The following is a 22,858-nucleotide window of genomic DNA, read 5'->3' as shown; positions in this document are numbered from 1 at the left end:
TGCTCTAATGCGTTTCCAAATCTGCTGCCTCATCTGACTCTCCGAGGAAGCCTGTGAGGTAAGTATTGTTTTCTCCAGTTCAGAGATAATTAAACTAGGATTCAGAGACTTTCCGTGACTTGCCCAAGGTCACACAGCCGGCATAGCAGAGCTGGGCTCCAAACCTGTGTTCACTGACACCAAACATCTTTCCACTAAACACTAAACGCCATGCTACCAAATTTCCCACCCCTTCATCTTTCCGTCCTCCTTCTGTCCCCAACTCTTGCTGCCATTACCACAGACTCAGAGAATATAAAACCTCAATGAATTTAAGATTTCCTTTTGGGACACTCCCCACCCCCAACCCCCCGCCTGTTTTCCCCTGAAGATGGCAAATTGTAAGAAAATGCATTCTCAAACATTCGGGGGAAAAAATCTTGGGCGTATCCAGAGGTTGGTGTATACACATTAAGCAAATCTCCTGTGTCCAATGACACTAGGACAGAAACAGACACTTAGATCAATGGAACTGAATCGTGGTCCAGAGCTGGACCCACAACGTATAGCCAACTAATCACTGACAAAGCAGAAAAGAATATCCAATGGAATAAAGACAGTCTCTTCAGCAAACGATGTTGAGAAAACTGGACAGCGACATGCAGAAAAATGAACCTGGACCACTTTCTTACACCATACACAAAAAGAAGTTCAAAATGGAGGAAAGATCTAAGTGTAAGACAGGAAGCCATCAAAATCCTTGAGGAGAAAGCAGGCAAACACCTCTTCGACTTCGGCTGCAACTTCTTACTCCCCAGGTCTCTGGAGGCAAGGGAAACGAAAGCAAAAATGAACTACTGGGACCTCATCAAGATAAAAACTTCTGGGGCGCCTGGGTGGCTCAGTCGGTTGAGCGTCCGACTTCGGCTCAGGTCATGATCTCGCGTTCCGTGAGTTCGAGCCCCGCGTCGGGCTCTGTGCTGACTGCTCAAAGCCTGGAGCCTGTTTCAGATTCTGTGTCTCCCTCTCTCTCTGACCCTCCCCGTTCATGCTCTATCTCTCTCTGTCTCAAAAATAAATAAACGTTAAAAAAAATTTTTTTTTTAAAAACTTCTGCACAGGGAGGGAAACAATCAGCAAAACTAAAAGGCAACTGACAGAATGGGAGAAGATATTTGCATAAAGGCTTAGATCCAAAATCTATAAAGAACTTATCAAACTCAACACCCAAAGAAACAAGTAATGCAGTGAAGAAATGGGCAAAAGACATGAATAGACACTTTTCAAAAGAAGACATCCAGATGGCCAACCGACACAGGAAAAATGTTCAACATCACTCATCATCAGGGAAATACACATCAAAACCACAATGAGATACCACCTCACACCTGTCAGCATGGCTAACGTTAACAACTCAGGCAACAACAGATGTTGGCGAGGATGCGGAGAAAGAGGATCTCTGTTGCATTGCTGGTGGGAATGCAAACTGGTGCAGCCACTCTGGAAAACAGTATGGAAGTACCTCAAAGAATTAAAAATAGAACTACCTACGTCCCAGCAATTGCAATACTAAGTATTTACCCAAGGGATACAGGTGTGCCGTTTCAAAGCACCCCAATGTTTATAGCAACATTATCAACAATAGTCAAAGTATGGAAAAAGCCCAAATGTCCATCCACTGATGAATGGATAAAGAAGATGTGGTATATATATACAATGGAGTATTTTTCTTAAGTTTATTTATTTATTGTTTAGAGAGAGCACAAGCAGGGGAGGGACAGAGAGAGAAGGGGGTAGAGAGTGGAAGAGGGGGAAAGAGAGAGAGAGAGAGACAAAGAGAGAAAGAAAGAGAGAGCATCCTAAGCAGGCTCCACGCTGTCAGCGTAGAACCCAATGCACGCCTCGAACCCACATACCATGAGATCATGACCTGAGCTGAAATCAAGAGTCAGACATTTAACCGACTGAGCCATCCAGGCGCCCCATATATACAGTGGAGTATTACTCGGCAATCAAAAAGAATGAAATCTTTCTATTTGCAACAACGTGGATGGAACTAGAGGGTATTATGCTAAGTGAAATTAGTCAGAGAAAGACAAAAATCATATGACTTCACTCATATGTGACATTTAAGGCACAAAACAGATGAACATAAGGGAAGAGAAGCAAAAATAATATAGAAACAGGGAGGGGGACAAAACATAAGAGACTCTTAAATAGAGAAAACAGAGGGTTGCTGAAGGGATTGTGCCGGGGGGCTGGGCTAAATGGGTAAGGAGCACTAAGAAAGACACTTGGGATGAGCACTAAGTGTTACACGTAGGGGATGAATCACTGGATTCTACTCCTGGAATCATTACACTATATGCTAACTAACTTGGATGTCAATTAAAAAAAAAAAAAAAAAAAAAAACCTCCTGTGTCCAGTGGAAATTGCCTTTAAAAAGAATCAGAGTTACTCACGTTCACTTTATTTAGGTAGCAGAGTAGACTAAGCCATCTGACCAAACTGGTCAATTACCAAGATTAAAATGAAGGTGGGGGGATATGTTCCTGGCTCCAGTCACCATAAACACTGAATATATCATGTATCCCTTGCCTATCCCATCCCATCTCACTCTATTAGCCAAGGGGCATGAAAGTTCCATACAGCAAAATGAAAAAGGACAGGAGTAAAAGTAGTGGGACACCATCTGGGCCGATGGATTGGTTTTCTTTAGCTCACTGCCCCATGGTCATAGATACAATCAACTTGGAAAGGGTACGGGGCGCTGCTAGGACAGCACTAAAGGTATTCTATCATAACCTGCACAAAAAAGCCAAGAGTGTGCAGGCTGCGCTGGTTCCACACGAATCACCTCTGCTCAGAGGCCTGTAATGTTCCTTCTGGCTATCGCTCTGGCCTGCGGTCCTCTCTGTTCCTGGGCTGACAGTCAAATGCACAGACAGATGGAGAGCAGAAGGCTAGTACCCACGAAGGAGGATGTTCTGTTTCATCAAAATCATGCAGAAATCAGACCCGTGTTAACAGGACCCCGCCCAGTGTCCCAAATGACCAAACACATGTACCTCCTCGGTTCTTAATGGCAACCAACCGTCACACAGCCCTGGATGCTGAACACAGCAGACAGCATTTCAGAAGGCTGCTCAGCCAAAAGCAGCCATGTTTTTACAAAGCAATTTATATGTCCTGGACTCAAAGCAGCAGGAAGAGAGCTGTTAGCTATAGAACAGATAATGCAGGAGATGGGGCACAGAAGGAGGTAGGGGATAATGCTTGGTTTCAATGAGAAAGGAGGGAAGAAGTATGTCCCAGAGTCCAAAGATAATTCCAGGAGGGAAGAAAGAAAATGACAATGAAAGGGGAAAAAGAAAGGAAAACTGATGCAGTGGATCAATTAACAAGCCACTGCATCCATACCTCTGCTAACCAGAAAGGAATCCATCTAACAATTTCTTCTGGAAGAAGTAACTCCTCTAGTCTATTCGTTTGCTCTTTGAGCTAGAGACCAGAAGCTCCCTCTTCTGCAAGTTCATTGCGCTCCATTTGACCTCATATTGAGTAAAAAGACAGAAAGATGGATAGAGAGAGAGAGAGAGACAGAGACAGAGAGAGACAGACAGAGAGAGAGACAGAGAGATGGATGGGAAGCTCTTTACCATATCATTACATCATTTTCTCTCCAGGGGAACTATTTGTACTAATGACTTTACCCTAGGTATTATATTCTAACTCCTTAATCACTATACTTATGTAACCAATTAAGGAAGAAAAACAAATAACAACAACAACAAAAAAACCCAGATACCTGAAAAGAGGCTAGAGTGAGTTTTGGTGGAGGATGGGTAGGGTGTCCTGGGAAGAACAGGCACCCAGTTTCCTAAAGACAGCTCAGGGGCTGGACACTGCACCTGCTTCTTTAGGAAGAGCCTCCTCTAAAGCAGCTGCCTATTGGTGGGCAGGGCACAAGGAAGCCAAGCAAGCCAGTTTCAAACCCTGGTCAGACCAGTGTCCTCCTGCTGCACCATGGGATATGTAGTTCTCTGAGCAATGGGCAGTGGTGCGGCCATATTTGCACTGCTTATCCAATGTGCAGCTTGACCACAAACGTGGGTCAGACACCTTAGCCAAAAAGGTACAACTCCTCCCTGCAGTCTGAATTTATTTTTTATTTTTAATATTTATTTGAGAGAGACAGAGTGTGAGTGGGGGAGGGGCAGAGAGAGAGGGAGACACAGAATCGGAAGCAGGTTCCAGGCTCTGAGCTGTCAGCACAGAGCCCAATGAGGGGCTCGAACCCACGAGCTGTGAGATCATGACCCCAGCAGAAGTCCGACGCTTAACCAACTGAGCCACCCAGGTGCCCCCCTGCAGTCTGTCTTCAAACAGAAAAGACGGTGAGGAAACAGGGAGAGGTTCACAAACTACAGGAGATCACAAACATGAGGACCTTGAGAGGTCACTTGATGTCTTTGCTCTGTGAGCACAGAAAATGACAGCTTCTCTCAAGAGAAGAGACAGAAAAAGAAAGAGGAAGGGAGAAAGAGAGGCAGATGAAGGAGAAAAGGGCGGCGTGTGTGTTCCCATGACTGTGCATGTTGGATTCAGGGACCAGAAAGTGACTTCTCATCTTTTGCCGGTTAACCATCAACTCTGGAGAGAGGCAGTCGAGTGTGCTGACGAGCATGCCTCTCCAGCTATTCTGCGCAGGTTGGAATTCTGACCCAACTGCCCACCATCTGTGTGACCCTCAGGCTGGTTACTTAGCCTCTGTGCCCCCATTCCTCATCTATAAGGCAGAGATGACGTTACTCAACTCATAGACTATATGCAGATAACATGCTAGAGGGCTTAAAACTGTGTCTTAAGTGTTAGATTTTTTTTTTCAGTATTATTCAGTGGTTTGCCCCTTCCCCTAATCCATGTGACCTTTCCCCCCACCCAGAACATGAAATTTTAAGTCCTCAGAGCTGACGATGGCAGAGGTAGACTGGACAGAAAACAATCCCACCTGCGTTTTTAGATGAATAAAGACAAGAGGGGAGGGGGGGGGCAGTGAGACAGACATTAGAATAAGAAAAAGGGCAGAAAAGGAACAAGGACAAGAACTACAACCAGAGACACTTGCAAGTAATACTGAATGGCAGCGGACATTAAGGGGGACATGCGGGGGAGTTTGGGGAAAAAAATCATCAAAGAACAGTAAAAAGGAGTCCGAACAAAAATAAAGAAGGGGAGGAAAGACTGACGAAGAAAATCAGGGAAGCCGATCAGGTTGGAGGTGGGAGGAGAAAGGAGACGGAGAAATTAAAAACTCAAAATGGAAAGTTCCGAGAGGATATGACCAAAGCATCTGTGAGGAGCTATGGATGGACAGAACTGCCCAGCATGAGGAAACTAGAGAGACAGCAGCTAACAATGCAAAGTTCGAGTCTAGAATGGTCTTGCCAAGCGGGCCCGCCCCGGTGTTGTGGGGGTCTGGGCTGGAGGAGGTTGCTCAAGCAGGCAGGACTGGAGCGAGTGAGGTGGGTGGTAAGGGTTAAGGTTCAGGTTCCAGGAGGAAAGGAAGTAGACGTAGCTTTGGGACCAGTCACCTAGAAGACAGCACCCTCAGCTCTGAAGTCAAGAGGAGAGGGGTGGGTACCTGGGCGGCCCAGGTGGTTAAGCATGCAGCTCAGGTCATGGTCTCACAGTTCCTGAGTTCAAGCTCTGCATCGGGCTCTGCGGTGATGGCGCGGAGCCTGCTTGGGATTCTGCCTCTCTTCTCTCTGCCCCGTCCCCTGCTTGTGCTTGCTCGCTCTCTCTCTCTCAAAATAAATAAATTAAAAAAAAAAAAAATGAAGTCAAGAGGAGAGAAACAGGCCTATTTGAGTGCAAGTACTCCGGGCGGGACAAAGGGACGATGCCAGCTTAGGGAAACTCGTACTCTGTGCAATACTGAGTGTCTTTGCCGGTATCGGTGCCCTTCTGCATCTGAGTTCCTCAGGGTAAAACAAGATAGACAAAGGGGAGGGAGGCCCGCCTCCCTCAGCCACTAGCAATTCCTGAGGCCTCACAAACAACAGGAATATAAATGCTACCCCCTCAACATTAGCCTCTAGAGCTGGACAGGGCAGCATTGCATAGCGGTTGAACTCTACAGTCAAGTTGCCGAGATTCAGATTCCAGCCCATCGTACAAGGGTTGTGTGATCTCAGAGTGCCTGGGTGGCTCAGCCAGTTGAGCGTCAGACTCTCAGTTTCAGCTTAGGTCATGATCTCCTGGTTTGTGGGTTCGAGCCCCAAGTCAGGCGCGCAGAGCCTGTTTGGGATTCTATCTCTCTCTCTCTCCCCTTCTCTGCTCCCCCCACGCTCACATGCATGGACGCCCTCTCTCAAAATAAACATTTTTTTAAAACAGCTGTGTGATCTTATGCGAATTACAAAACCTCTCTAAGCCTCAGTTTTGTAAACTCTAAAATGGAGATAAGAGGACTACTGTTTCATAACAAAATGGAGACATTTTTAAAATGTTTTTCAATGATTGTTTATTTTTGAGAGAGAGAGAGAAAGACAGAGTATGAGTGGGGGAGGGACACAGGGAGAGGGAGACCAGAATCCAAAGCAGGCTCCAGGCTCTGAGCTGTCAGCATAGAGCTCGACGTGAGGCTGGAACCCACAAACCGTGAGATCATGACCTGAGTCGAAATCGGACACTCAACTGACTGAGCCACCCGGGCACACCAAAATGGTGAAATTTAAATGTGAGCCCAGTGACTGACACATACTGGGAACAGTCACTAAATGTTAACTGAAATAATGCTGTCTTCACGATTACTGTCTTAAGGGCAGTCAGGGGTTGGGAACAATGGGAACTCCACGAGTTCCCCTAATGTCCCTCTGTCTTCACTTGGTGTCCACGTGAAGCTCGCAGCGCTCTGATTACACAAGCCCTTCCCTGCCACCTCCAGGCCTCATGATATGGCCTCCAGCCAGCAGCTGGTCCCCAAACTGGACTTTCACATGACAACTTTGTGCAAGTGCTTTGAAAATGAAAAGAGTTGGGGCGCCTGGGTGGCTCAGTCGGTTGAGCATCTGACTCTTGATTTCAGCTCAGGTCACGATCTCACCGTTCGTGAGTTCGAGCCCCGCGTCGGGCTCTGCGCTGACAGTGCAGAGCCTGCATGGGATTCTCTCTCTCTCTCTCTCTCTCTCTCTCTGCCCCTCCATGCTCACTCTCTCTCTCTCTCAAAAATAAATAAAAACATTTTTAAAAAGAAAATAAAAGAAAATGAGAAGGGTCACCAAAGCATAAGGCAGATAAGTGCTTGCACCTCCTGCTTTGGGGGTTTCCTTCTACACCTGCACCAATTTTCACAAAAGACCTACCGCAGGCTGCCAAGCCCTCTGGAGCCTTTCACACAGCCATTCAGGGTGAGAGCATATAAGAAGCCACAGGATTAACTGAGCCGGGGGTCAAAAGACACAGCTGTAGATCCCCGCCAATTCTCAGGCCAGAGGCAGGGGAAAAGACGCAAAGCCGGCACAAAAAAGGGCAATGTGGAGGGGAATGCTTCCAGGGACTACTGTCCCCTCCAGACTGCTGTTAGGTAACCCCCTCCCCATCCAACATCCCCGAGGGATACAGGCTCCACCATGGAGGGCTGTCGCAATCACATCAGAAAACAAAACACAGGGGTGCCTGGGTGGCTCAGTCAGTTATGTGTCCAACTTCATCTCAGGTCATGATCTCACAGCTCGTGGGTTTGAGCCCTACATCGGGCTCTGTGCTGACAGCTCGGAGCCTGGAGCCTGCTTTGGATTCTGTCTGTCTGTCTGTCTCTCTCTCTCTCAGAAATGAAAAAAAACATTAAAAAAATTAAAAACAAAAAACAGACCATTAAGCTACAGAAGCTGAGTGGAGTGGGGAAGAAAAGAAGGACCAAGGAAAATAGACGTCCAAGGAAGAACTCCGCTGGCCCCAGAGGAATCTGAGTAGAGGGTCTAAGAAGAACGGACAAACCCATTTCCACAGCTCCTCTGCCTTTGCAATGGCAGGTCCCTTCTCCTAGTGTCCTCGTCCTAAGAGGCGGGAGTTGTTGGGCTTAGACAGTCCTACCCTCCAGGGTAGAAGAAGTGGGGTCCAGGGCACTCCCCTTGCCTCCTGCCTGCTGACTCACACTGATCTCACTACTGAGTAGGGCTCAGGTGGCCCCGCTCTCTCCTCTCCGGCAAAGCCACTGCCAGCAGAGGGTGCTGGTGAGCCCAGCGGAGAGACCCCAAGGGAAGGTGAACTTTTTGCAGCTCAGGCTGGTACCCATAGGGGCTTCACCTGGTACCCGCAGAGTGGTCAGAGTGACCCATTTTATCCTGCGGTTTAGGCATAATAGTGAAACTGAAAGAAAGCATCAGAAATGTACTAGAACTTTCCTATAAATAACTTGCTGGTGAAAAGTCTACAGCACTTCTCAATATCCACAAGGCATAAGGAACATACTCAAAACAACCCCAACTGTTTGGCTCTCAGGCATATTTAACATGTATCATTCAAAATCACCGGGGTCTATTCTCTCCTTGTCGATCTGTCTCCTGTTCCGTCCAGCTTGAAGCTTCACAAGAGATAACTTTCACTAACAAACTCGTTTACACACTCCACATTTGGAGCTTTAGGTCCAGGAAGCTGGTGAAGGAAGATCCATCCGACATAAGGAAAAGCAGAAGGTTCAGCACTGGGCCCCAAGTGTCCTGATAGCCACATGGATGCTGTCTCAAGGGGGAAGTCATAAAAGGTTGCAAATAAAAATCTCTGGAGTCAGGGGCACCTGGGTGGCACAGTCGGTTGAGCGTCCGACTTCGGCTCAGATCATGATCTCGCGGTTCGTGTGTCCCAGCCTCGCGTGGGGCTCTATGCTGACAGCTCAGAGCCTGGAGCCTGCTTTGGATTCTGTGTCCCCCTCTCTCTCCGCCCCACCCATGTTTGTGCTCTGTCTCTATCTTTCAAAAATGAATAAACATATTTTTTAAATCTCTGGAGTTGAATTTCAGCTTGATCACTTACAAAGAATGCCAGTGGGCAATTTAAGCCTCCATTTCCTTCTCTAGAAGACAATGGATAAAACAGCAACTGTCCTTATAGGCCTGCTATTACGGTTGAATTCTTAATCACGCTTTCTAAAGCACATGTAAAGTGCAGTGCTGAACACATAATAAACTCTCAAAACAGCAGATATTAGTAGTAATGACAATTGATACCTCACATGCCCACAAACTAAGTACACAGGCATTTTTCATAGTCTTGGATTTATTCATCACATGCGTAGATTCTCTGTAGTTTCCTATAATTCTAAGTTTCTTTACTGAGAGAAACCCCAGTTTATCTCCTGACTATGGAAGTTATTCACCGAGAGGCAGCTAACCATTTGATGTAGGTACTGAAGAAGAAATTCACGGATCAGGAAGGAGTAGAGGGTATTAGCCTCCTTAAATCTCTTCTTTAGGGCCACTTCAGGCCACTTTGTAAGGACAACTGATACATACACACTCCTGGCCAGATTCACGTCCACCCACTGTTTAAGATGCCAAGAAAAGGAAACATGGGTGTTTTACGTCTAGGGAGAAAGGAGTTCAACAGGTAAGACTGGTCGCTCTGTGGATCCCCAAACAAACCTGTTGTGGTGCCATGTTCATAAACTCAAGAGTTTTGAGTCTGGCGTTGAATTCTACTTCATGAATCACCCAGCCAGTTCACATACAAAAGACACAAGGGAGGGGCGCCAGGGTGGCTCAGCTAAGTGTCTGACTCTTGATTTCGCCTCAGGTCACGATCTCATGGTTTGTGAGATCGAGCCCCACATCAGGCTCTGCGCTGACAGCACGGAACCTCTGGGGAGGTACTCGGACACCGTCCGCTCCCTCAGCCCCTCTCCCAATCCTGGGACCATCCGAACCAGGGTTACAATGCTTTCCTCTGCATTTTGATGGGAGACCTTCACCTTCAGACTAGGAAATGGCAAAGAGAAGGAGGGAGCCCAGCTGTGAACTGTTTGTTGGTCACCCGTCAAAGGATAAGAAGAAAAGAAGCATTGAGCAGTCCAGAAAGTTGGTGACAGATAAGATGTAATGATTATTTTAATTACATATCCCCACGCACATGCACACACACCCTGCCCACCTTTCTCCTTGCTGCAGAATGGGGATTCTTGGTCTACGGAGCAACCAATAAGGGAAAACAGGAGCTAGGCACGACACCAGTGTCCCTGAGGGAGCCACGGGTCTGCCAGAGGCTCCCTGAAAAGAGACGCCACAGGCCAGGAACAGGGCACTGGGCTCTCCCCGTCCTGTTACTATTCACTGTTAAATTGTGTATTTGATGCTAACTAGCTCAGCGATAACAGGAGGCTTTGGGCAACGGGGCACATTTCTCAAAGCCAGGTTCAAGACCACTCAAGTCAGAATCACTTTGGGATATGTGTTCACTGTGCAAATTCCTAGGCCCACCCCAGTCCACACCACTCACAAGAGCCCAGGAAATCTGCACACTGAACAAGTTATGCACACGATTCTGAAACCCATGCGATACGGCCTCCCTGGTCTCCCAAGTAGGCTGTTCATCATCAAGGGACAGGAACACTTACTCATGCAAAATATTATAACTCATGTATATTATGTTTCTTTTTATCTAACCCTTTTAAAACGTCTGTAATAAGCAAAACATTTAGTACAGCAGTGCACGCATATAATTTATATAAATATACACTGGTGGAGATAGCTCAGAAAATTTTCACTGAGACAGGGGTTTGCAACAAGGCTGGAGTATCGACTTCGGGTACGACGGGGAAAGCAGGGAGTGGTCTCGGCAAACAGGTGCTCTGAGCTCACAGGATTCATCAGTGACAAGCTGAGAAGAGAACTCTGGATTTTGACCTCCAACTGCGTCTCAACCCTGGAGTAAGAGGGAGGCAAAAAAATGCGGTGCAGAGCAGGGCAAGCCGGAAGTGGAGTCCCTGCTTGAGCCCCCAGAACTGTCACCCACTCACATTCCTTCTTCACCCTGGCTATAGGAGGATGGGATTTCACCCGGCAGGAGGGGGGGGGAAGCGAGAGAATGAGGTTTACCATCTGCCTGCCAGTTGTCCCAATCTAAATCCCAACTATGGCATCAGCAGAGTGAGCGTCGTTTGCTGAGCTATAATTAATATCCCCCTTTCTTGGGCAGGAAAGGAGAAACGCTGGGGTAGGAGAAACACTGAGCAGGTGACGGTTACACCTGCAGACAGTTCTGCTGACAGCGACGGAAGCAGCCAGGACTGCCAGCGAGGAACTACAAACTGGGAACTGGAGAAGGGAGGGGAAAGCAGCAACACCCACTTGCTTCCCTGCGCAGACCTAAAATAAGGTCCTTCTCCCTCCTATTCAAATGCCATGTGTGCTGTCTGTCCAAGACCAGACCATCCCCCAAGGATAGGAGTACGTGGATCCAAGAAAGGAGAACAACAGGTGAGGGGCGGTCACTAACCACAGGCCACGAGCATGAAAACGTCACACAATTAACAGATACAGAGGGGCTAGTCCGTGGCCCTCCGTCTGGAGCATAGTCACGGAATCCCACGATTATAGAACGCGAGAGGCTGGCAAAAACGTCTTAGATAGTTACTCATGCGCCCATTTACTCATTTAACAAATCTTTTCTTTTTTTTTAAGGTTTATTTACTTATTTTTGAGAGACAGCGAGCGAGAGCACACACACACGCAGGGGAGGGGCAGAGAGAAGAGAGGGAAAGAGAGAGTCCTAAGCAGGCTCTTCACGGTCAGCACAGAACCCAGTGCAGGGCTCGAACCCAGGAACCTTCAGATCATGACTTGAGCCAAAATCAAGAGTCGGGTGGACACTTAACCGACTGAGCCACCAGGCGCCCCTCCTTTAACCGATCTTTCCTGAGCACCTACCACGTGTCAGGCACACACTAGTGAATGAAGCAAGGACAGTCCCCTGCTCTCATGGAGCTTAGTTAGGGCCCTAGTGGAGGAGACAGACGACAACCAGGCCAACAGATAAATACAGCGACAAGATGGTTAGCGCCAAAATGGAAAATAAGCTGGGCAAGTGAAGGCCGGGGTTTACGTTGACTGACTTCTCCTGGCCACTGCGGACTTGTTCGTGGCTTACCCGAACCAAGCTCTCCAACCTACACACAGCTCTCCAGCAGCTCAAAACTCACCTTCCGCTCTCCTCGCAGGTTTAGCCCGAGTCTGCTGTTGGCTGGCAGTCACAACGACATCTACTGTGTCCCACACACAGGGCCAAGACCTTCCTCCATTTTGTGTCATTTTGATTCTCACAGCCTCCACGAAGGAGGTACAGCTATCTCTATTCTTAAGGAAGGAAACATTCAGAGAGGGCAGGATTTTGCGAGAGCCCCAGAGCCAATAGGTGGTAGAGCCAGAGCTTAATCGAAGGTTGTTCGGTTTTCAAAGCGTTTCTGAGCTCCACAAGACGACCGCTGAGGGATCGTGTCTCTGCCCCCAGCACCGTACCACAGGGTCGGGGAATCTCTTCTTCCGCCATTATCCCTTGGATTTTTGCTGTGTGCAGGGTACTGGGTGGTCAGTACCTGAGGAGTCATCTCGTAAGAGGAAGGACTCAGTCTCTGTTCACTGCCCTCAAAACTTCTGCCATGAGAACACCTCAGGGGAGACAACTCTTATCAACAGTTGGCTAAACACTTATGGGCAGGCATCCATGCCTCCGTGTGTGCGAGAGAGTAAGAGAGAGACAGAGAGAGAGAATCAAGATCATCTACTGCACCTCCATCCCCAATCTACCTCCACTCAGCCTCTCTCACTACCTTTCCTCCATTTGTCCTACCTTTCCTTCCAGTTACTGCTGCCCATAGGCTTACGTGCCCCTCTCTCTCCAACGCCCGTCAGGCTCTGAGTTTAACTCAGACGCTAGGGGCTGGAACCTCTCTCTCCTCCAGGACACCTCCTCCCCTCTGCTTGTCACAAAGGGACATATTCACCAGAGAGCCACTGTACCACAGTTCCGGTACAGGGCCCCCCCCCCCACCAGGAAAAAGCGCCCCACACCCGGTTTATCCTCACGTCTCCCCGGCAGTCTGCTCGAGTGGCTCTGGAGTCAGAGCAAAGTCCCAAGTGACTACACCTTGTAAGAAGTGAACGCACAGAGTCCGCACCCCCGCAAATACCCCACTCATAGGTTCTCTCTCACTGGAATGGAACTGTCGACACCCCAAAGGCACCGGACAGAATATTTCATTCTCTAGAGCACCTTTCTCTTGGGACCTCCAAGTTCTTTACCAACCTAATGATGTACCACGAGGGAGGAAAATTAACAATCCCTGGCCAGTTACGAAGAGCGGAGAGAGCTGGACACTTCCTTGGCAGACAGTAAGGCCCAGTCACGCGTTCCATCCATTCCGACCAAAGGCCACACGGCCTCGCCTGGCTGCACCCCTCTATCCCTTACCTTCAGCCTCTTGCGACAGCCCGCTCCTCCCTCCTGAGGGGCTGTCACTTGGCAAAGAACCACAACAGCCCCCGAACACGGGGGCCAGCCCCCCAAAGCCCTCCTGCCTCTGTGAAGAGCCCCGGGTCAACCCCGACCAGGCCAAGGGCCGAGTCCTCGTGTCCTACTTTCCAGGGGCCCCCTGCCACCTACTTGGCTCGTAGAAAGAACAGCTTCTTCCTCAGGGAGGAGACGTGGTAGTGACAGGCCTGCTTCACGGCCGTGCTGCAGGAGACCGTCTCGGAGCGCAGATTCTGTACCATGCTGGGCTCAGGGGAGGGCCCGCCACATGGCAGCTGGGACCTCAAGGGCTCGGGGCTCACCCCGGAGCTGCATGGACGTGCTGCTTTCGCGGCTCCTTCAGCTGTCCGCCGCAGCTCCTGCACGGGAGCCCTCCCGGCCCTGGTGTTCAGTCCCAGACACAGGCAGGTGGAGGGCCCCGGGGAGGGAGAGCCTGAGGCTCCCTGTTACCAGGATCCCCTCTGGCTGCGGCCCAAGCCACAGCTCGGAACAGAGCCCCTCTCCGTCTTTCAACATCTGGCAAGGCTCTGGGCACTTGGTGAGTTTCCTCCTCTCCTTCGTCCTCCGCCAGGGAGGACGGGGCTGTACCTACATGTGATGTCAGCTGCTGGTGCCAGAGGGAGGGGGAGGGCCCGCGGGCACCGCTCCCAGAGGGTTTGCGACTGGGCTCCTTCCTCGTGGTGAGGGAGCTGGCCGAGAGGTCACTTGAGTGTCCACGGGGCCACGGGGAATTCAGTGCCCGGGCAGGTAGATGGAACTACGGTGCTCTTGGAAATATGCTATTTGGGGCCAATTTCTGGGATCGGATCAGCAGAACTGAAAGCATCTTTCCTTCTACTAGGAGGCTATGGATTCTGGCGGCTAGACCTGAGGTGAAATTCCTGAGCCTGCACTCTGGCCTTTCCTTTCCTTCCACCCCGGAGGCTTGCCCTGTGGCCTCAAATTCCATTACCTTGGTTCCTCCATTTGTTCGTTCACGAATTCCACAAGCATCTGCCGAGCACTTACGCTATGCCAGACAGAAGAGATACCGTTTCTGTCCTCCGGGGTCTCCTGGGCTAGGGGGAGACAGAGAAGGGAACCACACAGCACATACCAGGAGGCCAGTGTTGTACAGAACGAACCACAGCCTCTCAGACAGGGGTGAAAAAACATGCTCTCCCTTCCCCAACCGGAAGAAACAAGGGTGAGTTCTAGTGAGACACGGAAGACGTGGGCATCTTTTCAGCCCGTCAGAGAAAAGGTGACACAGGCCACCCCCAAACTGATTATACCCAAAGCTCACACTTATTCTCCGTCCACCTTCCTTGATCTTAGGAAATAATCTTTGTTCCTATTACACGGAGAAAACAGATCCTGCTGCTATCAGCCTTCTCGCCTTCCCACCACATGGCGTGTGAACTCACCTGCATCCACAGCCATTATGGTCTGTCCAAGGCCAATCTGTTCACCTGTGATCTAGATCTATCTTTCCTTGCCTCCTCCGAAACGTTGCTTCCTTATCTTCAGTAGGTGGTACCAGCCAAGCTGACCAAGTCGGAATCCCAGAACCAACTGTGAGGACCTCCCTGCTCTCTCACACTCTAAATCCAATCCATCACCAAGTCCTGAACATTTTAATCCTCTAAATGTATCCTGAATCCATCTGCTTCCCCCACACACACACACCACACACACACACCCCTACGACCACCATCTCAAATCCAAGCCACCAACATCCCTTAATTGGACTATTGTAACTGCCCCAGTTGATCTCCCTGCACCCGCCAGGGCCGCCTCCACCCTTTCCCCACACTGCAATCTTTCCAGGATGCAAATGTGATGCTGTCGCCTCCCTTCTTAAAGACTCTCAATTGCTTCCTGATGCTCTTGGCATAAAGACTCAAGTCCTGGTCGTGGCCAACCAAGTTCCTGCCCCATTTCATCTCATCTCATCCCACTGCTTCCTGCTCACCTGTTCTGAACTCAACCACTCCACTCTGGCCCCGCCCCCTCTGTCTGGGGCCAGTTTCTTCGATATACTGTCTCCCGGGACCCTTCCTTTAATGCACACACCCAAGTTTGTACTTTCTAAGCCATACCCTGAGGTGTGTTAATACTGTCTCCTCGACAAGCCTGGAAACTCGGTGAATACCTACTGCACAACTGGTAAGTGTTTGTTGAGTGCATCAATGGATGATGTCCTCTCTGAAATTCACATCCTTGACCTGTGGGTTTCTACTTCATAGATTTAAAGCATGCTTGTGTCTCCCTATATTAAAACAAAAATTCTCCCCAATCACCCCCGCTTTCTCCTCTAGCTTTCATCTCTATTTCTCTTCCTCCCAGGGAAACTCCTAGAATAAATTCTCCATGTTCAGTCTCTTCTCCCTTCCTTCCCATACACCCTTCTAAAACTAATTGGTGGTTCCCAGTGACATCCTAACGGCCACTGCAGAAGGTCCTGTTTAGTGCTTACCTTCCCTATCTCTTTCCTCTTGGATTCTTCCTTCTCACATCTGTATTTCTGTCTTTTCTACTTACTGGGCAATCTTTTGCAAATTCCGTCTTCCTTTGCCTTCTGTTTACAATCTGCTGATGCTGACTCTTGCCTCGACCACAATCTCATTGCCAAACAAGTAGTTTTAGTCCTGTCTCCTGAGCTTCAAACAGGTGCAGGCCACTGGCTAGTGTATCTACCTCTCCACCAACACGCTCGACGTGTCTAAATTAAATCCACTATCACTTCCGCACTTCAAATTCTTCCCCCTTTACTCAGTATTTTAATAACAATAATATATTAATAATCATAGCAAGCACCTGTAAAATACCAGCCATGTACCAGGCACTATTCAAATCGTCGTAGACGACACACACATACACACGCTCCTCCCAATAACTCATGAAGTATGAACTATTATTATACCCATTTCATAGATGAGGAGACTGAGGCACAGAGGTGAAGTGGTTTGCCCAAGGTCACACAGCATGCAGCTGGAAGCATAATCAGAACCCAGGTAGGCATTAAACCTGTGGACTATGCTACCTTTTATTTGCTGCCCCACTAGAAACCTTAGGCTCACACTAGGTACCCTTCCTCAACCCAGATGTAGATAAGCTTTGCCAAACCTACTTAACAAACTTCTTCAGTTGGTTCCTCCTTTTCCGTTCTCACTACCATTAATTCAGAAATGTGCCCATCTGGTCTTGGCTTAAACATCACCAGGTCAATAAGGTGACCCTTCCCGCTTAAGAGTTGTCCTAAAAAGCCTTGGTCCGCTGTATCACTCTTTTTCATTTTCTTTATAGCCCTTGTTACCATTTGGTGCTTTCTTATTCACTTGTTTGTTTATATCTGTGTCCACTTGCTATAACATAAGCATCAAGAGATGGGGGACAAGTTACCTGTTCATGGCTGCGGCCCCCAACGTTTACAAGAGTAGCTAGCTGATAGTATGTGCTCAATAAATGCTTGTTAAATGAGGGACCGATTAGGTAAATCATTGTCAGTTTCCTTCCTTGTCTGTCTGCTTTCAACGAAGCCCCTTAAATCCATCTCTCCCACTAGGACCAAAGTGACTTTTGTCACAAGAGTATCTGTAAGTGATCTGGGCACCCCCTTCATCAAAACCTCTCCCTCACTTCTCCTCCCCTATGAGGAAGCCCACTCTGTCACAGCGGGCTGTGGCAGGACCGGCACCTGTCTACCTGTGCAAAGATGATTGCTAGCCACTCACTAGCCACTCCCCTCCTGGGACATGATCGGCAGCGATACCCAAGTATCTGAAGTCCCTGAACTTGCCTGGCTTTCTCACGCCTCCCTGCTTATGTACAGCTTGTTCTGTCGCCTGCGAATGCAGCCCGCGTGACAGATTCCTACTCATCTTGTAGCTCTCAGCGAGGCACATCTCCTTCTGTGGAGTCTTTCTGGATCCCTCGGGCTCCTCCTCCCTCTTCCCTGCTCTCGCCCCAAGCACAGTAGCTGTGCTACTCTGGGGCAAATTTGGTACCTCCACTGAGCCTCCGTTTCTTACACTCTAATGTGCAGGTAATAACAGCATCTGTTTGACGGGGCTGTTGAGAGGACTGCATTTCAGAGTCTGTGCAAGACGCATGGCACAGGGTTAGACGCGTTAAGTGAACAAATTCTTCCGTGTTATTACTGTATACAGAATTCCGAGTCCATTATAAAACATGACATTATAGGTGTGTCTCACCATGAGACAACAAGGTGCCCAAGGGGAACTACCAGGCTTTCATCTATTTATTCTTAGTGTCCACATCTGACATTTTACGGGCGATCAATATCCTACGTGTTCTTTCTGTCTCTGCTTCTTCAAGGACAGCAGAGTATATACAGATCCGCTAGGAAACAGAGTGAAATCTCACATCATCAGAGTACTAGCAGCTACCACTCACTAAGCACCTGCTAAGTACCGAGCACCTTACACATATTATCTCATTTATTTCTTTCAAGGAACGACTTTCATAGATGAGTAAACGAGGGTGAGTAAAGCTAAGTAAGGTGCTTTTAAAAATGCAGTTAATAAGGAAGAAGGTTAGTCGAACACCTAAGTGGGTCTGACTTCAAGGTCTGGGTCTGTCTTTCTAGGACACCACACAGCCCGCCAGCGAGGAAACCTCTCTATCCATCTCACAGTCTGGACTCTAGCAGGCTCCCCAGTATCTTAACAAGGGTTTGGGGCGCACGTGTCTGCACGCAGAAATGGATACGTGAACGCACACAGCCTGGCCTCAGCGCTCGGTTAGTCCCCTGCCCTGTCTGGGTCTCAACCTTCCTACCACTGAAAGGCTTCCTGGTCGACCGAGACCACGTTTTGTTGAAACTAACACTGTGTACATAAAACGTCCTTAGTAAAATAGCTCCTTTTTCTACAGCCCTGGCTGTTTGACAGTTCCTGCCATTCTGTGAATGTACCAAATAAAGATCTGGCAACGTGAGGAACCCTGACAATTGGTCCAGTTTGGGCTGAACCAGGGAACCAATTTTTTTTAAGTGTACCCCTGGCTTCTTTACCCTAGAAGCATGAAAATGGATCTATGCCCCACATTCAATGACGCACACACACATACAGACTTTGGGAAAGCTGGATCTATTCTGCTTTCTTTCCACTAGAAACCTGAGGGCATTATTCCTATCTCTGAGACAACCCTCATTTCCAAAAAGCTGATTCTCTTCCTCAAATCAACTTTTCTTGATGCACACCTGCCCAGGAAATGACTTCCTCCCTGTACCCGCCCACCCTCTGCCCCTATCATAGTTCCAAAGGCTTTTTTCTTCAGGAATCAACACTGATGTGAATGAGAAGAAAAATTCTCAGAAGCCCTAGGACTTGGACAGCACACCGAGGCATTTCCCCCTTTGCTGTCACGTAGACATTTGTTAAGCTAAGTAGGACAGCTAGTTTATCTCTAAATATTGTATCTATTCTGAACCTCATACAAGAAAAAGGAAAAGTGATGTTTTATTTAACCAGTTGAAAGTATACCTCACCCAGAGTTCAAGCTATACTACAAAGCTGTAATCATCAAGACAGTATGGTACTGGCACAAGAACAGACACTCAGATCAATGGAACAGAATAGAGAACCCAGAAAGGGACCCACAAACGTATGGCCAACTAATCTTTGACAAAGCAGGCGAGAATACCCAATGGAATCAAGACAGTCTCTTCTGCAAGCGGTGCTGGGAAAACTGGACAGAGACATGCAGAAGAATGAACCTGGACCACTTTCTTATACCAGACACAAAAATAAACTCAAAATGAATGAAAGACCTAAATGTAAGACAGGAAGCCATCAAAATCCTCGAGGAGAAAGCAGGCAAAAACCACTTTGATCTTGCCCACAGCAACTTGTTACTCAACACGTCTCTGGAGACAAGGGAAACAAAAGCAATAATGAACTACTGGAACCTCATCAAAATAAAAAGCTTCTGCACAGAGAAGGAAACAATCAGCAAAACTAAAAGGCAACCGACAGAATGGGAGAAGATATTTGCAAACGACATATCAGATAAAGGGTTAGTATCCCAAGTATATAAAGAACTTATCAAACTCAACACCCAAAAAACAAATAATCCAGTGAAGAAATGGGCAAAAGACATGAATAGACACTTCTCCAAAGACATCCAGATGGCCAACCGACACAGGAAAAAATGCTGCACATCACTCATCATCAGGGAAATACAAATTAAAACCACAATGAGATACCACCTCACACCTGTCCGAATGGCTAACATTAACAACTCAGGCAACATCAGATGTTGGCGAGGATGCGGAGAAAGAGGATCTCTTTTGCATTGTTGGTGGCAATGCAAGCTGGTGCAGCCACTCTGGAAAACGGTATGGAGGTTCCTCAAAAAGTTAAAAATAAAACTACCCTACGACCTAGCAATTGCATTACTAGCTATTTATCTAAGGGATACAGGTATGCTGTTTTGAAGGGACACATGTACCCCCATGTTTATAGCAGCACTATCAACAATAGCCAAAGTATGGAAAGAGCCCAAACGTCCATCGATGGATGAATGGATAAAGCAGATGTGGTATATATATACAATGGAGTATTACTCGTTAATCAAAAAGAATGAAATCTTGCCATTTGTAACTACGTGGATGGAACTACGTGGAGGGTATTATGCTAAGTGAAATTAGTCAGAGAAAGACAAAAATCATATGACTTCACTCATATGAGGACTTTAAGAGACAAAACAGATGAACATAAGGGAAGGGAAACAAAAATAATATAAAAACGGGGAGGGAGACAAAACATAAGAGACTCTTAAATACAGAGGGCAAACAGAGGGTTACTGGAGGGGGTGTGGGATGGCGGAGGGGCTAAATGAGGAAGGGGCATTAAGGAATCTACTCCTGAAATCACTGTTGCACTATATGCTAACTAATTTGGATGTAAATTAAAAAAAACTTAAATTAAAAAAAGAAAAAAGAAATACAATTCTGTAAAAGAAAAAAGAAAGAAAGAAAGAAAGAAAGAAAGAAAGAAAGAAAGAAAGAAAGAAAGAAAGAATACCTCATACTTAAGGATTAGAATTTTTATCTGTGAGGCAGAAGCAATCAATGTTAATTTTTTTTTTTTTTTTTGCCTGCTCTATGAAACTATCCTTCATCTGATAATTGACCACGTGGTTTGGAGAATTAGGAGCAGCCACAGAAAAGGGTCCATATTTCCCACCGACTTGACCATTTTCGATCCATAATACCTGCTCTGCGGCCTCCCACGGAAATTCTCAAGGGTAAATGACATTCCACTAAGGCTTGGCCTCTGTAGGAAATGCCGCCATACCCAGCAGGGGGCACTGTCCATTCAATGGGGCCCACAGTGAGGAGCAGGAAGTGGGATCCCCACCACAGCTGAAAATCTCCCCAGGGTCTGGATCTCATGCTTGCCCCAGGCCAGGATAACTGCAGACCAACATCCAAAACACCCCAGAGAGTCTCTTAATTGGGTAAAAACATATTATAGGAAGGATTAGGGGCAGGGCGTAAGGGTTTGTTCTGAACTGAGACTGGTGATTAATTAGCACTCTGGGGACTTGTTCTCTCCAGGAGAACCAACTGGATGAGAAGAAAAGAAAAAGACTTCCTTCAGAATGGCCATCGTGGAACACATACCAGTCCTGAGCTTCTGGGAGGAGGGGGTCCGCAGAGATCACCATGGGAGGCATACTTCTGATCAGAGCTTTGTTTCCTGTACTGCCCAAGGGGAGCTGAAGAGTTTAGGGGCCTTTCAGGGGGCCAGGGATGGGAAGGCCCAGGGAAGACATCCGAGGACTTTTCTGGGCAGAGGTTCAGACTGGAGAACCTTTGCAACATTTCATTTGGTTGAGGAAGTGGGTAGAGAAGGAGCTAAAATATGATTCATGTCAACGTACAACCCCAAAGAGCAAACGAAAGACAGAGCAGTCTCTAGTGCTCGGGTAGTCACGTCCTGGAGTAAGAGATTAAGTTTGCCTCGGGAGAAACGTTTTAGAGCCTGCAACTCACGGCCTACTCGTCTCTCCCAGGACGGGACGGGACTCTTCAGGAGATGTGCGATGTCCAAGCACAAGGGAAGGAAGTTGAGCCGGGGGACTCCACGGCCCCCTTTTTCAAATTTTTTTTTTCTTTAACATTTATTTATTATTGAGAGACAGAGAGACACAGAGCGTGAGCAGGGAAGGGGTAGAGAGAGGGGGAGATAGAATCTGAAGCAGGCTCCAGGCTCTGAGCTGTCAGCAGAGCCCGAGATGGGGCTCGAACTCACAAACCGCGAGATCATGACCTGAGCCCAAGTCGGTCGCCTAACCGACTGAGCCACCCAGGTGCCCCCACAGCCCCCTTTTTTCAAATTTTTTAATTTTTTTTTAATTTTGAGAGTATGGTTGATGAAACCCAGAAAGCACTGACAAGACAGTGTATGGGCCACTGGAGAGACAGAGGGAACTGCCATCAGATGGTAACTGAGGAAGCATCTTAACAAGATTGATTAGTCTTTACCCCTGGGGGCTCCCTGCCTCCTATCCCCTCAGTTTGAATTGATGAGCTAAAACTGATACTTGAGGACTAGGGCAGAACCCATACAACTTTATAATGCAAAGAGATCTATGAAAGGATTAGCAAGGCCCCACCCTCTCCCCAGGAGACAGTCCCCTTTTGATCCACTACTAGCTGTAGCTTGAACACTTCTATTGAGGGGATAGTACCTATCTCTGCAAGGCCTATACCATTACAGTCCAGCTGTAACCACAGAATTCTTCCTTACCCAGGGCTGAAATACTTCTCGCTATGACCTCTCCGGCTCTAGCTCTATTTCTTAGGCTTCCAGGTATTTAAAGAGCAGTTGTTAGAGTCACTGAAGCCCTTCTCTTTTCCAGGCTAAGCCATTTTCCTTCAACTGGTCCTTATCATACTACGTTATCATCGCGATCTTTCCTTCTAGATTCTTAATTTATCAATACACGTATTTCCAAAGAACTAGATACGATACACCAGATATGGTCAAACCAGTACAGACCAGGAAGATCTTTTTCTCTTTCTAATCCATGCTCCACACTTCCATGAATGAATTCGGACTTTCAAAGATCATCTGGTCCCTGTGTCATCCTTGGTTCGTAATTTTGCTGGTAAATAAAACGCCCAGGTTCTTTTTCACATGAAATCCTGTCAAGGTAGGCTCCCTGTGGCAATCCTATAGGTAAGCAACTACTCTAGGGGCGCCTGGGCGGCTCAATCGGTTAAGTGCCCGACTCTTGACTTCAGCTCAGGCCATGATTTCATGGTTCTTGAGGGCTCAGTGACAGTACAGAGCCTGCTTGGGATACCTCTCTCTCTGCCCCTTCCCTGCTTGCGCGCGC

General features: G+C 47.8%; 1 protein-coding gene across 4 annotated transcripts in view; it reads right to left on the bottom strand.

Annotated features, from left to right (window-relative positions):
* GRAMD1B (GRAM domain containing 1B) overlaps positions 1-22,858 on the bottom strand; it is a 241,443-nt gene that overhangs the window by 111,405 nt on the left and 107,180 nt on the right. The window lies entirely within an intron of this gene.

Source organism: Panthera tigris, chromosome D1 (assembly GCF_018350195.1).
Source record: "Panthera tigris isolate Pti1 chromosome D1, P.tigris_Pti1_mat1.1, whole genome shotgun sequence".
In the NCBI taxonomy this organism is placed as follows: domain Eukaryota; kingdom Metazoa; phylum Chordata; class Mammalia; order Carnivora; family Felidae; genus Panthera; species Panthera tigris.
The sequence above is the reverse complement of the archived record's forward strand: the minus strand, read 5'-3'. Positions and strand labels throughout refer to the sequence as shown.